The sequence below is a fragment of the Colius striatus genome, chromosome 1 (assembly GCF_028858725.1).
Source record: "Colius striatus isolate bColStr4 chromosome 1, bColStr4.1.hap1, whole genome shotgun sequence".
Lineage (NCBI taxonomy): Eukaryota > Metazoa > Chordata > Aves > Coliiformes > Coliidae > Colius > Colius striatus.
Genome location: NC_084759.1, coordinates 35,505,853 through 35,521,569, shown reverse-complemented (window position 1 = coordinate 35,521,569; position 15,717 = coordinate 35,505,853).

Genomic DNA, 15,717 nt, shown 5'->3' with positions numbered 1-15,717 from the left:
TGCTGAAAATGAAACAGTTGTTTCCCATCAAAAGCGAAGCAGCAGAACAGAATCTGCCAGCAGTTTATTATCTGTTTCAGTGCTCACAACCATGTTCACTTAGCCCTATAAACAGGGTGGCCTGCTGTTAACAAATATTGCCCTGAGCGAAACACTAAACAATTTTAAAGAACCTTTTATACCTATTTTACATATTTATTTCCAAACATTTCCTAACAGCTCCAGTTAATGCATTAAGGTGCCCAGTTCTTACTAGCTGTTCAAATCAGTCTTTCAAGCTAACACCAGCACTATTACCATGGTTACATTATTAGAGTGGCTTAACCTGGCAGGTGGCTTAGCAAAATGCCTAGTGCTGAAACAATCCTAGCACACAATCTATACTTTTCCATCAAACAAATTAGTATATCACATGTTCTGTTGGTAGAGTGAGATTTATTTCTTTGTTTGTATGTTTGGTTTTTTTCCTGGGTAAAAATGTTAGTCTTGTAATTTTTCCACCTATAAACTACAAGTTTGCTAACAAACTCTTTTCTAAAAAACCCAGTTTCCTCTACTCAGGGTTTTGTAGCTCTGAAAATCTCAGCCAGATCAACAACCAAGGTAAAAAAAAAAAAAAACAAACAAACCTTCCAGAAACCACAAAAAAGTCAATGTAAAGTGTGTAACTGCATTTACGCTTGGACTTGAAATCTGGAAAGATCCCATACCAGATGGAGGCTAGCCAGCTTTTACTTTTTTGAGAGGATTCTTTGGAAGATGCAGAGCTCTGTGTATTTCTCTTTAACATAATGTTTTCAGAGCTAAGATCCTGAAGCTTTTCCTGTAGATTCAGCTGTAAACAGTTGCAGTTGACCGTACTCGACTGACTCCATCATGGAATGAGCATATTTGGCCACCAGGTATCCAGAACAAGTCATCTCATACAAATAGCAAAATGTTCCATTAGGTTTCAAGCAGTCTGCCTTCGTGACAGGACAAATAATCAGAGGAATATAGAAATAAATGTGAAAATCTTGGCATTCGAGCAAGGTGTTGCTGGCAGGTTTTTGGATGAAAGCTATCAGTCATTGCAAATCGTGAACTAATACAAAGCCTTAATACCTCAGTTGGTGCTAGTTTGATTTGAAAGGTTTTATAACTGTAATATGTGCTACATGCAAAAAACTCTTTTCTTTCCTCCTGCTTAGTGGGGTACAATGCTAAAGAGCAAAGAGGGTATTGTCATCCTTAATGACACTTTCACACTGCTTGCCAAGATGCATTTTCTAATCTGAATATATGACAATGCAGTAGCTTGTGTGTAGAAATTTCCTAGATGTTTTGTAGATTCACTTATACCCTTGCCCTATATATTTTCTGTTTCACTTTCAAAACCAGCACTCAAGTTTGGAGACCCTGAAGCCTTGCTTAGATGTGACTCAAATAACTCCTCACAATGGAGGAGAAAGATGAAAAGCCTTCAATATTTAAACAGAAGCGTTGGTTTAAAGTGTAGTATAAAGGCTTTGGATCTCTTAACCTTCTTCATCAATTAACATATCTACAACAGCTGGGTTTTGATCCATTTTTATCAGGGAACAGCAGTGGTGCTGACACAGCATTTCCAGTTCAGTCACAGGAATCCTCAAGAGGATGTTTCTTCAGGGAACCGTTGCTCGCGTTCTCAGATCGCAACAGAGCCGGAGATGGTCTTAATTTTAATTTCCATATCAGGAATGCCTTAAATGACAATCACAGCTAACCCATTTTAATGGCAACCCTGAACACTTAGAAACTCTATTCAGTATACTTCTGTGCAGAGAAACAAGAACAGATGGATACTTCCTTAACACCTGCTGCTGTGGGAGTCTTTTGAAACACTTGCAAGTAAGAAATTATTACAGCTATAAAATGTGTCTCGGTTTTATTTGTTTAGAGGTCTTCTGTAGAACACGCATACAATTTATTTTTGCTTTCTCCAGTTAGGTTGTGCTTTTGGAAAGCTGAGGAAGTATCACTTACTGAAGGAAAGTTTATTTCTGTGCCTCATAAAAAAAGGTTTTAGGGTATTAAAATGAAGATTTACTGCAATCTGCTGTGTAAGGAGGCTGATGGATGCACATGGTATGCTACTACAGAAGTGATGGAATAGCTTTAGGGATGAAGAGCCTCCTCGTGCAAAGCAGGAGTAGTCCCAGTGAAGAAGAGAGGGCTTTCTAGAGGAAATCACAGAAAAATGAAGCCTAATGCTTTTCCAACTGGGAACATCACAGAAAGATGAAGTGCAGAAATTTTAGCTCATAATTATCTTAATAGCTTTCTTTGGGTGATTTAAATGTTCCTCTGCTTCCATGTGTAGCCAAAAGGAGAGAGACAAATTATTTCCTAGGTTTGAAATGCTCTTCTCTATTCTCTTCCAAGTTATATGCATTGGTTTTGCTTGTTTTTTATTTGTTTTGTAAAATTTCATATGCAGTAGGGTCAAGAAATAAAACATAAATTCAGGGGATTTGAAAGTGAAATATTGTTAGGGAATTTAATCCACGTGGATTATTGAATAGGTTTGATTTTAATTTGCTTATTGGTCAGAAGTTACCCTAAAAAATCCAGTTATTTGCAATAGGAGATATAACCCAAGTGACTTTCAATGTCAAAATAAGACAGTCTAACTTATGTCCAAAAAAAGAGAACATCTTTTCCTTCTGCCATCTTTTGGCATGGCTGTTGCAAAAGTGAACGCCAGTGATAAGTAGAAATTTGGAAAATGAAGAGCACAGTAGTACCTGCCACAGGAGTACAGCATTTTTTCCAGTCCAGGCAGCCATTGGAGATTGCCATGTAGCAGAGTAGATTCACGGAGTTAAAAACTGAAATAGCTATGCAGACAATTTACTCTCAGTGTTTGCATGATAGAGGTCACACTACCTCACCCTACAATTCCTGACCTATAATTTCTGCCTGGACTGGAGGACATCCCTTAGAAAGACACACAGTTGTAATTTAAAGACTTCATATAGTGAGAAATTTGTTAATTCCCAATGTAAGGGGTTTTTTTTATTGGAAATTGCCATCACACTAAAATGATGTGCATTATTTTAGCTTGCACTGATATCATAGAATCATAGAATGGTAGGGGTTTGAAGGGACTTTTAGAGATCATCTAGTCCAATTCCCCTACCAAAGCAGGTCCACCTAGATCAGGTCACACAGGATATGTTTGTCTTCCAACTACGGAACTGTGATATGTTGTCTTACTGATTGTCAGTTCTCTCCTGTAAGTGTCATCCCAGTGTACATACTGATAGATTATGATCAAATAACCACTGACTTTCATGTTGGCCAAACTTAGTAAATGAAACTCATTAACTTATCTTTTGGCTTTAAGATATGATTTCTGAATGTTACCAGATAAAAAAAGATTCTGAAGAAAACTACAAGTGTTTGCTGTATATTTTCAAAGACTACACAGAAGAACGTTATTTCTTAATGCATTTCTGCACTAATGCCCAATATAAGCACACAAATACAGCTTTCAGTTTTCTTGTTAATTTATCTAAAGATCTCAGCAATTAATTCAGGCACTTCAGATTTTAAGTTATCCTGCCGATTTACATGCATCTAGGATAAATCTTGCTATTTCTTGTGGCTCTTCTGTCTCCTGAACACAAAGATAAGATTCCTATATGTCTAGGACTTGAATTCCAAGAGCTGAACACTATACAGTGTTTAATTTACAAATTTAGATAAAGCTGTTTATCTACTCTGGGTGATTAGGACCTGAAGTACATGACTTATGAGGAGAAGCTTAAAAGAACTGAGTTTGTTTAGCCTTGAGAAGTCTGGGGGAAGTTGTTTTCTACAAATGTCTGTTGAGAGGTACAGAGAAGATGAAACCGGACTCTCATTGAGGGTGCACAGTGAAAGCATGAGATGGGGTGAGCACAAACTGCTACAAAGGAAATATTAAGTGGAAAAAAAAAAAGAAAGCACTATTGAGGGTAGGCAGCCACAGGTTGCCAAGGGAGGCTGAGGAATCTCCGCTCTTACAAATACTCAAAACTCATCTGGATGACTTAAGCAGCCTGCAAGACCTACTCTGCTGCTGGATTGGGCCAGGTTCCTTCCAGGGAGTTTCCTTCCAGGCTAATGGACTCTGACTCCATAAGCAATTAGTTAGCTCTTCTGGCCTTATTCAGCAGTGGCACTGAAGTGATACTGTAATTTAGGCTTAAAGTGCAGACCTTTCTCCACGTAGGCCTTACATGATACCTCAAAGGAACCGGGGTTTTTATCAAAGTGTTGATTCGTACAAAAAAAGGGCTCTTCTGGGGACAAGAGCTGAATGTCCATCTCACCCTTCTGTCATACTTCTCTTGGACCTCCCCGTCTCTCCTCTATGAAGTGGACAACTTTGCTTTACACCACAACCTGGTAAACTACCGCCAGTTTCAGTTCCTCCCTTGATCAGTTTTGGTTCCTCATACTAGACCATGCTGTAATTTCTAGAAATATGTTCGTAGCTGCTGCACAAAACACTGACTTCTCCCCACAGGAGGTGGAGGGCAGAATGGTCGAGAGGAAAACGAAGCACGGGCAAAACCAATTTCTGAATCAGGAGCCTTCTTTTTTTGCTTTCATTGCAAGTAAAAATCAGTAGGAAAACTTGGGTTCTTCACAAAACTACAAAATGTGCGGAAGCTAAATGTTATTGAGCTTGCTTATCAGACATGATAAGCAATGCAATATATATAATACAGTTAACAACTTAATTTGTACCTGTTGTGTTCAAAGGAATCATCCTATTATCTTTACTTAACATTCTTTTACACCCCGTTAAACTAATCCAGTGAAATACACGTACATAAGAATTAGGCCTTTGATATGATCAGTAAATTAAATTAACTTGACTCCCTGAAGAAAAAGATAAGAAAATGTCTGTCCTTACCAGAAAGGTCACAAACAAGGAATGGGAAGAGTACACATTTAAAAATTCTGGAATATAAAGAAATAATGGCCAGAGGGATAAGGGGCTTGCATTTTCTATGAGTTTCTGTCTTTCTGATGGAAATCTTTTTATTTGTCTGTGTTCCAGATTAAGGTCACTTTCTGGTTATACATTCTGACTTGATGTACCTAAAAACACTGCACTTTTATTGCAGAAACCGAACTTACCGTATTCCAGGAAAAAAAAAAGTCACAAATGAACATTAATGAGTCAAACTACAGCTACACTGGCCAGTGTATTATATTCTTCTCATTTTCCTCTTCATTTTGAGGCTTGCATCAAAGTCTCATCCCTATATTGAGAAGAGAAAAAGACTTCAGAAGTCAGTACTTAAAACATTGAGGGGAAAAGAAGATGAAACCATGAATGCATGAGCACTGTGGGTTACACAGCTGAGGCTGTGGATATGGAAGAAGTGTCTTGCACTGGTGTGACAGACTGGGAAGCAGTTGTTTTCTGTAATATGCCTTTTGCCTTAAAGAGTATGTCTGCTCCTGCTAATTGCTCCATGATCAAATATAATTGAGGAGATGGATGTGCAAAACTCATCTCGGAGATTTTTACACCTTCTCTTTCCAAAAGCAATTAGCTTTCAAAAAAGCTGACTTTATAACATGACCTGCTCACACATCCAGAAGCATTAAAATGGTGAGAATATGTTCTGGAAAGGATGTGGTTAGGTCAAAGGCAACTCAAATGGAAAAACAAATAAACGTCTTCTGCAAAGGAAGAAATGTTCACAGTCCTTAAAGACTGTCAGCGGTAACTATGGTGAGATTTGTCAAGTTAATTCCTTTGAAACAGATCTGCTTCAAAAATCAAATAACCAAAGAAATCTTTCTTCCACTTTTTGCGTGGATGCATGATTCACCTGCCAGCAATCCAGCTTGAGCAAAAGAAGACATAAAGTTAGCTAAACTCTGTCTTTTCAAGTGCTCCTATAGGCCGTCTCAGGTATTTCAGATTGCAAGTTTGTTTTTCTTAAATGTGTAGAATAATTTTTCAGTCTTGCCAAACAATAAAATGATCGTGCCTAAACGGCATAATGAGAAGCCTTCTTTTGCTATTGCACCTCACCCACACCTTCCAACAGTCGTCCTGTTCAGTGACTCACCCTACTGCTACACAATTTCTCCCTTTCTCCTGAGAGCAGGGAACAGCAGTAGTTTCATCTTTGGTTATTCGTCAGAGAGCTCTGTGCAAGTCTATTGCTATTCGTCTGGTACATCCCCATTTTCTTAATTGAAAACTGAGAGTTTTGTTCATACAATGCATAACACCGTGTAGGCTTGCCTTTCAACTGCACTTATCCAATAAAAATAATGTATTTACAAGTAGTGATATCAAAAATTCTGCAGCCATAACAAGATTTATAACTGCAGTACAACTGGAGGTGTGAAATGCCTGTATGTGTATGTGAGTACACTTGTCCCCGTCTTCTCAAACAATAATGTAATGTAAAGCTTTGGGTGTTATTTATATATCTACTCAAGGCTGTAGAGTAATTACTGTGGAGTAAAAGAGAAAAAAAAAAAAAGGAGATGCAAATATTATAAATCTTGCTTTATGTTTGGGGGCTGTACTAAACATAATTTGCCAGAAAGCTGCATCTTGTGTTTGCATAGTGTTTATCAGCCTTCACTATTTATAACAGATGGAACCAGGGCATTGTGAATGTTTCTATTAAACAGTAAATGACACTGCAACATAAACACAATATTGCGGAAGTTTGGTCTTGCAAATTAAATTCTACAACCTAGCAGATAGCTTACAAATTTAAAATCATCTTATCTTTTGCTCTGTAGAATATATCTGTAGTCGATATCCGTTGCCACATGCTCACTTTATTGCTGCATACTCTGAAACACAGGAAAGGGAGGATAATACTGATAATTTTGCAAGGGCCATTGCGTGGATTTCATGAAGCACTATCACTTATGAAAAGAAATGAATGGTCAAGCAACAAAGACAATCTCTCCTGGCAGATAAAGAAACCTCCAGTCTCATTCTGACTCTTAGGCACTGTCATAGTTTAGGCCCATCCAGGGGCAAAAGACCACGATTAGCCTCAAGAACCACAGACTTAAGAATTCCCAAAGGGCAGGGAGGGCTTAATTGCTGCTTAAGGTCCAGGACAAAACAGACCAGGCTACTCAGCTTGGGGAAGAAAACAGAAAATAATTTAATCCGCCACCAACCAAAATATAGCAAACAGAAAACAACACAGAGTGGTACAGTGATGAAGAGCACAATCAGCCCTTTATGACCACCTTTTCCCCACTCCTCCTCTCTTCCCGGACCCAGAGTCTTGATCCCGTTGTCTTTATCTCGCTGCCCCCTCCCCCCTCTCTTCCCGCTGAACGGCTCAGGGGTGCAGGGAATGCAGGTTTTAGTGTCATCATTGCAGCAGAGATTTCCTTGCCAACCACAGTGGAGCAGGCTCCTGACAGGGACTGCACGCCCTGGAGACCCCAGACAGAAGCAAGTTTACCCTGAAGGACTGCAGCCCATGGAATAAACCTTGCTGAAGAAGAGGTAAAGTGTGTGGAGGAAGGAGCAACAGAGAGGAGCTGCTATGAACTGACCACAACCCCTATTCTTCCTGCACCACTCAGGGCCAGGAGTAGGACATAGAGGAGCTGGGAATGAAGGAACAATGTGGAGCCTGGGAAAAAAGGGAGTAAAGGTGGTGGAAGATGTTTTAGGTTTTGTCCTTTTTATTATCATCCTACTCTAATTCTCAATATTAAGTCATTTTCTCCAAGTCAAGATTGTTTTGCCCATGACATCCTTGGTGAGCAATCTCCATGTCCTCATCTTGACCCAAGTTTTTTCATCATGTTTTTATCTCCTATCCCCCTGATGATGGGCAGAGAGACAGCAGCTGGGTGAGAGTCTAACTGTTAGTCGTGGCTAACCTGCCACATCAGTGTATGACCTCTATATCATCTCTCTAATTTGATGTCGTATCAAATAAGCCCATTAGAAAGTCACAGTTAGAAAAAAATATGTGCATGCAACTAACTGAGCCCATGAAATATTTTACTTGCAATTTTGTGGGTAAAACTGGACAGTTCAGCAAAAGGCACGTCTACAAGCCTCACAGTTTTTTAATTTATCAAAGCTTATCCTCTGTGGTTTTTCTCACTTCTCATATTTCGTTACAGGACTGGGATGGAAATGAATTCCATTACCCTGAATAAATTTTGAAAAATAGTTCATGTTCTTCGTACTTGTTCAGTCTGTGAGATGTGTGCATAAGGTAGCATTTATCAAGATGTGAATACATAACCATGCTGACATTAATATCTTGTCCATGAGTCCCTGAAACATTGCTGGAACATCACACCTGCCAAGCAGAGCTAAAGTAGTCTTCTGTAGCTTCCTGCAGCTTTCTGCAGCTCCAGCTCTCTGCCATTATCTCCTCCAATTGAGCATGATTTACGTACATGGCTTCACCTGGCATTCTGGCAATTCAAGACATCAGGTAGTGACAAATTTAAACAGTGCTCTTAGATTCACAAATCAATATGTAAAAGGTAGCATGGTTGAAGTTTGGAGCTGATATAAGATACATGACTATAACACAAGGAATTCTGCAAATGATATTAGACATTTCAACAGCATCTAACTTAAGTATCTCTTAACCTTCCAAAACTAGTTACAGTGTCTGGAAGTGATTCTAATGGATCTGAGGCAGTCAAGTGGATTGCTCATGTCCTACTTATGAACACATCTTGATCCATGAAAATCACATTCCTTAATCGACTTTAGATGTGACCAGTGTTTTGCCCAGGGACACCTAATTATTTCAACTATCAGATCTACAAAGCAGCTCAGTAGATTTTTTTATTTTATCTTAAGTGAAGAATCAGTCCCATCAAACCTTTATCCAATTTCAAAATAACATTAAATCTAGCAACTGAAAGTCTGCCAACACGTTCTTAATAAAACAGTTGGGGTTTATACTTCTGATGTTGCTTGTAGCTATTGGTAAGAATTTTTTTAAAAACAGTTTGTATTTATGATAGTGGCTCAACCACTGAAAAGATAGAAAGCTCAACACAGTGCTAAAATCTAAATTACAGTTTGTAGCTGAGTTTCTTAAAAAGATTCTGATTTTTTTGATTAGAACACTCCCCATGTCTTCACACTTGACGTTTAAGAATTCATTTTTGCCTTTTCTTTCTGAAACTTGTCATGACATAACTCTGATATTATTATTAATCTTCATTGTGCATACTCAAATCTCTCTCTTTTCCATTATCCCAAGCACCGTAAAAGCCCGAGGGAGGTAAATATCTCAACTGAAAAGCTTCATTTCAATATTTTGTTCACAGTTTAGCTATTATGCAGGAAACTGAATGGCTTATGACTCTTTGGTCTTTAACTGGTAGACGATCACAGATTTTCAAGAGCTGATGTGGATAATAAGGCCAGCCATTTCATTCAAGCCAAATGGGAAAGCAGTTGAATTTCAGTTTACTAATGGCAGACAGCAATAGAAGCTTAGAATAGAAAATTGCGATTGGAAGGGACCTACAACAGTCACCTAGTCCAGCTGCCTCACCAATTCAAGACTGATGAAAAATTTAAGCATGTTGTTAAGGGCATTGTTCAAATGCTTCATGAATACCAACAGGCTTGAGGCATCAACCACCTCTCTAGGAAGGCTATTCCAGTGTTTGACCATCCTCTTGGTAAAGAGGATGAGATCATCTCTCATCAACCTCTTTTTCTCCAAAGTAGACAAACCCAAAATCTTTAGCTTCTCCTCATAGGACTTGTGTTCAAGTTTAGATTAAGTGGTAATACATGACCTGAGTTGAAATTACTGTGTGTGCATGTGTGTATATCAGAAGGAAAACAAAGAAAACAGCAAGAGAAGTAATTGTTATATAACTCGGAGAGCAAGCCAAACCAGAGCTGAGTAAAATGTTATCAGGTGGAAGATATCACATAATCACAGAATTTTAAGCGTTGGAAGGGACCTCGAAAGATCATCTCATCCACCCCCACTGCCAGAGCAGGACTACCTAGAGTAGGTCACACAGGAACTTGTCCAGGAGGGTTTTTAATGTATCCAGAGAAGGAGATTCAACATCCCAGCCTCCTCTTTCTTATTTTCCAACATATTCAGGAAAAATAAGATTTCATGTAGTTTTTCTAAAATAATATTACAGCAAAGATATTCTTGATTCCAAAGTCGATTTCAGGGGCAAACAAAACAATCTGAAAAGTCTCAAACTGCTTAACTTTTCAAGCTATACCTGTATGGAATTGTGTCTTGCTAGTCTTATTACAGACCCATAAGAGAAAAGGGAGTATCATTTCCAAAGTGCTATGATTTGTGTGTTACAAACTGAAGGAAAAAAGCCCAACCCATGTTTTTGAGGCAATGAGAGATTGTTTCACATTAATATAAAGCCAAAACACACAGTTTGTAACTTAAAAGTAAATTGTTCTATGCTTAGATGTCATATTTTTCATACGGAGTGATTTACCCCAAGCAAAACGGCAATGCCGGTTTGCTATAACGAAGCCATTTTGCCATGCAGAAATGGAATATGTTTTATTTAGTATTGCCTTGATCACTCTGAGATAAAGCTATTCCTTCTTACATGATTAATTTTTAATTGCTAAAATTAATCCTGTCAGAGATAAAGGAATAAAATAACTTTTCAAGGTTTACATTTCCCTTCTTATCAAGTGAATAGGTTAAAAAAGAAGAAACACAAACTGCCCAAGCTCCTAGTGACAAAACATGACATTCACAGGGCACTCTGCTAGAATATGGGGGGAGTCCTCGGCTCATGCTCTCAAGGTTGCTGGAATTTTTAATCAAAGGTGGTCCAATGGAAAGCGCATGATTTTGAGAAGCCTGGCTTGGAAATCAGAGGCCTGTTCCCTCTTGGGTGATTGCCTTAACCACAGCCCCTTTGTTTATGGTTTGCTTGTCTGTGCTTCCACATGACACTTGTATGCTTATCTATATACAGTGGTGCACTCATCATGACTGGGCCCCCACATCTGAAAGTTGGGGAATATTTAGGTGATTTGGATTGAGTCAAAGTAATGCCTGCTTATATGGGGCTTGCAGTGGAGGATAAAGTGACAGGTGGGAACCCGTCACGAACAAATTTAAGTACTTAAAGGATTAAACCAAGGTAAAATAGATTGCTGCAGGGGGCATAGCTGAGTTTTAGCCTGATTTTAAAAGGATTTAGCTAGACTGGATTTCTTTGGATCATGTCATCGTCCTTCAAATGTACCTGTTGATGCAGGCAGCTACTGCCCTTTTCTCATAGCTACAAACTTTTTACCATTTGTTGTACAGTGATAGCAGGCAAAAAGCAAGAGTGTCCCCAAAACACCAGGTGAGGAACTCACGTGCGGCTTAGCAGTGTTGCTGAGTCAGACTCACACTCCTGGAGTACTCTGATCCCTCTTTTGATAAAGATTTTTTCTTATGGAGTATGGCGATGCGGGAACCACAGCAAGCATTTGCGATACAGGAAAACAACACTAAGACATCATCGTTCAAATGTCACCGAGGCAAACATCACCTAGTTTGGCACTTGGAGACCACAGAGCTCTAGATACTTTGTAGCAATACTTCTGTGCTTCCCCTAGTGTCAAGGGAACAGCTCTCACCTTTCCTTTTGGGAAAAATTTATTGGGAAAAACACAAAGACACTCTGTGACTCTGAAGGCAACAGCTCCCAAGGATGCCAAGGTTGAGAAAATCCACAGCTTTACTTCTGCTTTATCAGCTTTGCCCATCGGAGGTTTCCTTTTACACCGATGGTGACAGGTAAAAGCCACATTCAGGTCTTCTGAAGTCACCTCCTTCCTGTGCTGGTGGCATAGCTGTCTCACATATCTCACTTCGCTCTGCTGTAAGCAAAGTCTGGGCCTGTACTTTTTAAACATCACAGAGATGTAAAAGAAATAGTCTAAATCGAGCCCCAAGTTTCTATGTCAGTGAAACGGAGACTTCTGCATCACAGCACTGCTTTGGAACGTGACACTCAGGCTCAAATTGCTGCGCACTTTTGAAGACAATTCAACTCCAAATTAACTCCATCCAGCAAGCAAAAACTTGATCTCTCTCCTATTGTGCAGTAAGTCATCACAAGCTTTATTTCAAGTTCCAAAACTAAAACAGAGTTTGGTTTCAGATGCAAGATTGCAATGACAATAAACCCCGGGGATATTTTTTTCTGAAGGCAAATTTCAAAGAATGTCAAGTACAAAAATTCCAACATGCAATTACATAAACTATTTTATCTTGCAATAAACTTCAGTGAAATACTAAATTTTTAATGCTACTTTACCATAGAATATGCTGATTAACATTTATAAGTCTACATTTTCCAACAATAGATGGCACTAGTAATTCCTGTATTCACCACAACCTTAAATAATGTCACAGCATTTTAACATATGCAGAGCTAATCATAACTGCCGAAGTAATACATGATGATCAACTCTGCACTGAAATATTTCCATTGATTTTTTTCTCATAGCAAAACAGACAGTATATGATAGCAGGAGCCACATCTCAAAAATATTTTACTATTTACAATGATTTATCTGAACTGGAAGGCAGGAAAATATTCCACTTTCATTTATGTTGGTGTAAATCACAGCACTCAATGCCAAAGAGTAAGAAGATGATTCTGTTTATTAGCACCCATAAACCCTACTGTGTGCTTACATGGGAGCAGTAGGATTATTTTTTATCTTTTGTTTAAAAATTAGCAAAGTCATTTTAGACATAGGACTGTCTTACAACAGCTCAAAAATTACTTTTACATGGACACAAGCCTCGCTGATGTTTTTTTTGTGCAACAGGAACACGTGTGCTCCTTCAGCAGAGGAACTGCATGGGTTTCATTTCCAGAATCCAGCTTCAAGAGCTGGTTAGTAAGAGGAGTACTGCAAAAACACCACACTGCTTAAGAATTCTGCTATAGCAGGTGAGGAATCTGGGCTGTGACACGCACACCATAACACAGTCCTCAGTTAGACAACCAGGATGTTATTTGGCAACCATGGAAGGCTATTAATCTTTGCATAAGATGAAAAATACACTATATTCCCTGTGATCTTCAGAAAACTAAACGTGGGATTAAAATCAGATATCTAGCAGCTGGTGAGAGAAGACTAGGCACACAGAGGTGATGGAGTCACCATCTCTAGAGATATTCAAAGACACATAGATGAAGTGCTGAGGGCTACGGTTCAGTTTAGTGATGGACCTGGCAGGGTAAGATTAGTGGTTGTACTTGATGATCTTAAAGGTCTTTTCCAACCAGAATGATTCTGTGGTTCTACGATTCTATAATTTATACGTCTTGAAGTAGAGCACAGAGGGTGATTTACTTATGGCATGTAAGGATTCGTGTATTAGCTATTTGGTTTTCTTATGTTTGCAGCTTCCATGATAGAACAATTCTTAATTAGCGTGTGGGTTGTTGAAGTATCTTTGGTAGACCAAATGAATGCAGACTTCATAAGAAAGTGGGTATTCATGCTCATATAACAGAGGTACAAGAAGAAACTGGAGGTGGCTGACCTCTGTCTGAACTGAAATAGCTTACTCTACAGTCTGCTTAGCATCAAATGTCAGCTTAGATTTTCACTGCCATTATGGGTCATTGCAACAAAAACTGTTCTTCAAGTCTCCAGGCAATAAAAAATGTGACTTCAGAAATGAGAGAAGGTGTGAAGTAGTAGCATCTGCTGTAGTATTTGTGATAACTACCATTTCAAGGCACTTTTGCCATTATCCCTCCACTCACCAATTGTGAAAATGTGCTGTTGTGCATCACTGCTTAATAATTGTTGGATCTTAGTGACAGTCCCTGGGAGAAAAGCGCCCTTGGGTGAGTCAGAGAGCGCAGTGGGCACCTCTGAAATACAGTTCTCCTCCAAGTAATATGGAGAGTTCATTGCATGCACTGTGGCACATACCCAAGCTTCACGCAGGGTTGAACTTTAGATGAAGTCAGCATGTTTGTAACAGCCAGGCTTAATCGGTCCCATTGTTTGGAAAAATCAGCTCTAAACAGACCTTAGAAATAACCATTCAATTTCTCGTTTAATATCTTCATTTTTAATTGGCTTGTGGCACTCTTTATATGCATTGAAATCCTAGTGCGCTGGCTCCTAGGGGAAAAACGCACTCAGCAATTTGAAGTTGTTAGCTGCTCTGAACATAGGGGATCTGATTCTCATTTATGTTACGGTCGCTTTATATTGCTCAGGCAGTAAATTGCATTTACACCCAGTAAATGAGCAACCTGAGTAGTGTAAAGTAACTTTACCATGAATGAGAATTAGGCCCAAAGCCTTCCTAAGTTTTTATAGCAACTCTGTTATTCATCTCAATTGGTGAGATAGGCGTTGATTGACAAGCAAATAGCAACATGGTATTACCTAGTTTGGAAAGAGAATTGAGCCAGGGATTAGAAAACCCCAATTCAGTGAAGGAAATCAGACTGGCTGCTAAAAGTCTGAAGTCCAGCGAAACACTAAGGCCAGGTGGTTTCAGCATACATTTTTACAATCAGCTAAATATAAAAGATGAAATGGCTCCCCTGCTAGTTAAAGTATTTCAGAATTATTTACAGATGGGAATTAACATTAATGAGTCATACAGCTAAGTCCCTACATACCATAACGAAAATTTACCACCCTCCACTTCAGTCCCAGCTCATGCACCAGAAAGTTTCATCTTCTGAAAATGGAAATAGATTTTCCTTGTTTTACCATGTACAACTAACTATTTCAATTTCATATCCAAGAGGCTTAAACAGAAGTAGGATAATAAGAGACGGAGCTAATACCAGAAGTGTCCTCAATATGAAGGTTATTTTAATTGTAAATTCCCATGGCTGGAAGATTTACTCATAAAACATAACATGCAGTGGAAGTGTATTATTGAGAGGCATGATATTGAACATACATGGTTCAGTGGTTCAGGGGAATATAGAACTTTAGGTGAGTGGCTCAAAGCCACATCAGGTCACAATATAGACTTCAACACTTGACTTTCCCATGGGGCAGCCAACCACATGACAAAAGAAGTAATGGGCCACGTAGCTGCTGGTGTAGGTGAAAGACTGGGAATATTCTGTTCTTTTTATGTGAATGTATTTATTGATCATTTGCCCAGACTTAACTGAATAGATATAAACCAATAAGGAACTTGTAATAAACACTAAGGAAAACAGAAAATTTCTCCCACTGTGGACTTTTAGTTAGCTTAGCCAACTCAGCTGGTAGAACAGTGATCTTATCAGGATATTTTCTTGCCTATGTCTCCCAAAAGTCTATTGTTGCTGACTTTTTCCATTGCATTCATGCAAACAAAGGAAAAATACAATATATTCTGTAGGTATTAATTGGAGATTGGATAATATTCCTGACCCTTCAAAAAAGCCTTTGATTTGTGGTGGGGGATAGCAGAGGATTATCATTTTTTAGAGGATCCATGGCAACAAGAAACTTGACTAACCAATTAGCAGTTTGTGTGTTCTATCACAGAAAGAGAAGATGAGATAGTTTTAAAATCACATTTAGAGTGGGCTGGGTATCTGATGAGTTAAATTAACAGCTTTGAGTGAGATGTTTCTCAACACAGATCCTAAGTCAGATCCAGGCTATAAGCAAGTAGTGGTATTTCAAGATTCTCCTTTCCATCTTTTTCCATGACATAGGAA